We start from the raw sequence: 2809 nt of genomic DNA on the forward strand, positions 1-2809 counted from the left end.
CTTAATTATTCTCGTTTCAAAATAAGCACTTCTCAGTACTCCAAAATTCCTTCTATAACAGTGCCGCTCCCCAAGCAGTGCAATTTAAAATGGCCATTTTATCTGACCTGTTGAATAATTTGTTTGAAAGTGTCCTTTCTGCCTTATGGCTCAGAGTTTGAGAAATATATCACAGCTATTTCACAAACATAGATTACATTAAATTATAACTATTTTTTCTTATTAAAAACAACTCCATAGATTCAACTTCACTCCAAGCTGTTAGATAATGATCTTATCTCGGTCACAAATGTGCTGGAATAAAGTAGTCAGAGAAGAGTTTGTTTGAACTGTTCCTTCTTCCTCTAGGCTGAGAGATATATGCATAAAATGGAAAGTTCTGGCAATTCTAATAGATAGTCTCTCCCTTCCATCCCCACCTGCAGGCTCACCAGGGAATTTACAAGTCATCCTAAAATATGTCTTCCTGGGTTTAAAGCATCCCAGCAGAGGTAAGCTAATAACTGAGACCTTGATCATTCTATTCAGAGACTTACAATGGCATCAGGAAGGGTTCTGAACTGTGTTAGGGTTTTCTTAAATATAATTAGTACACTTTTCACAAATTTTAAATATTGGTTTAGTTAGTCCCTTATTTTGCTTAGTCCTTCATTCACAGAAGCTACAGCTCTACTGTGACAAGAGGCTAAGTGCCCAGTGCTTTTGGCAGATCCCATTAATTAACTGTGGAGACTTTTTTTAATCCAGAATTCTCTGCCTGCCTCTGCTGCCATCCTGGTCTTGCTCTTGTGAAAGCATTGCCGACATTTAATTAAGTTGATACAGCAAAGACAGCTTCCATTGCTCTCCTAGGAAGCTCCCGCTCCCAGACAGAAGTTTGGTTACTTGGATGGAAAACCTAATTGGTTAACTTAGTTAGATAAACTATTGAGTACATTTAAAGGTACCTTTTTTGTCTAAAAAATATAATTCTAATTTTAAAACAACAAACAAGAAAATAAACAGACTTTTTAGAAAGTTTGAGTTATTTCCATTTGAAAAAAAAAACACATCTAATGATAAAAAACCCATCAGACTATTTTCTAATCAGTAAATGATTATCAGATTTCAGGGTATAAGATGAAAGTAGATGCATTAACCAGATGTAACCAGAGATGCTGCTGTCACAGACTCACCACCACACCTCCTTTCTTGAAATGAGCAAATACCAACTCCCCTCATTTACACAGTCAATTTAGGGTTTCACCTTTCCAAAACCAGACTAGGAACAACCTGGGTTGATCTTTTTTTACTATGACTGTTTTGTTGTTGTTGTTGGTTTTCATGTAGCTAATAGTTATTCAAACCTGCTGAGTGTGAATCACTTCAGCCCTGAGCTCTTTTTGTTCTCTATTGTCATTTGGATGTTCTTAGAGATGGCAGCTGGTATTGACTTTGGGAAAGATAATAAAATGTGTCATGACAGTCCTCCACAGAAAAGTTTGTGTTTTGCTAGAGGAAAGTCTCCGTGCATCATAGCTGGAAGGACTGGGACAGGAATCTTAGATTTTAGACAGATATTTTGTTTCATGGCAGATGCATTGTTTTGTGAGATACTCATGGTAAGGGGGAGAGAGATAAACTCACAAATGCATCCCTTTTTTCCCCACATTATTTGGGATACTTTTTTGCTAAAGTGCACATATGTATAGGCAGGATGGACTGCAAAGCTGCTGTCAAACAAAAGCTATGAGATACATGACTAATCAGGATGGAACCGTGGAATCACAGACTTATAAAACCATTTAGTCTGGAAAAGTCTTCTCAGATCTCAAGTCCAACTGTTTACCCACCACTAAGCCAGGTCCTTGAGCACCTCAGCTACTGGTCTTATTAATAACTCCAGGCTTGGTGACTCCACCACCTCCCTGGAAGCCTGTTCCAGTGTTTGACAACTCTTTAAAGAAAGGAATTATTTCTAATATCCAATCTAAACCTCTCCTGATACAACTTGATGAAGAAGGGGGAGAGCACACCTTTCTTACAGATCCTTTTCCAAGTATTTCACTAAACCTGTGGTGCCAGGAAGAGGAGCAGCGGCTGCCACTCTTGCTCATGGTGTTGTCACTGCATTGTCCGGTGTCACCTGGGGATGCTCCAGTAAATTAATGGTTGCCAAAACAAAGCTGCAGTGACCTTGTGCTGGCGCAGATCTTGGTCCTGTGGTGGAAGAGCCTTGTCACCATCTCCATTTATTCACCACAGCCAAGTCACTCTGCCTGGCTTCTTCTTCCAGCCATGGCCAGGAAGTGCAAAGCTGAACACCTGCCACCTCCACGCGTGGCTGCATTGCACCACGTGCTGCTGCACACCCAGGAGTGCAGGAAGCCAGGTCAGCTCTGAATAACAGCCTGAAAAATTTAAATAAGCTATGTCACCTTAAATCTTTAGTGTGTACTTAATTTCAATTGAAACACCCTCACTTTTACATCTCAAATGACTTTTTTCTGTTTCTATAATTTTTCATCTTTGGTCTTGCAATCTAACTCAGATGGAAGCAGACTCGTGAAAAGAGGGAAAAAAAGCTGAAATTAAATTGTCAATCCACACAAAACCGAAAAAAGTTACAGGAAATGAAATTTTTTTATACATATAGTTTGCAGTCTTGCCCTATAGGAATGTTAGGGCAGCTTTGAAATAAGCTTCTGCATGCATGAGACTTATCTGAATACAATGTGAATGCTAAACTACATACAGTTTGCCCATCACTAGGTGAGAAGATCTAAAAGAGAATAATACAAAGCACAATTAAGAAACAAAATGTTTTTGT

Source organism: Zonotrichia leucophrys, chromosome 1 (genome assembly GCF_028769735.1).
Source record: "Zonotrichia leucophrys gambelii isolate GWCS_2022_RI chromosome 1, RI_Zleu_2.0, whole genome shotgun sequence".
Lineage (NCBI taxonomy): Eukaryota > Metazoa > Chordata > Aves > Passeriformes > Passerellidae > Zonotrichia > Zonotrichia leucophrys.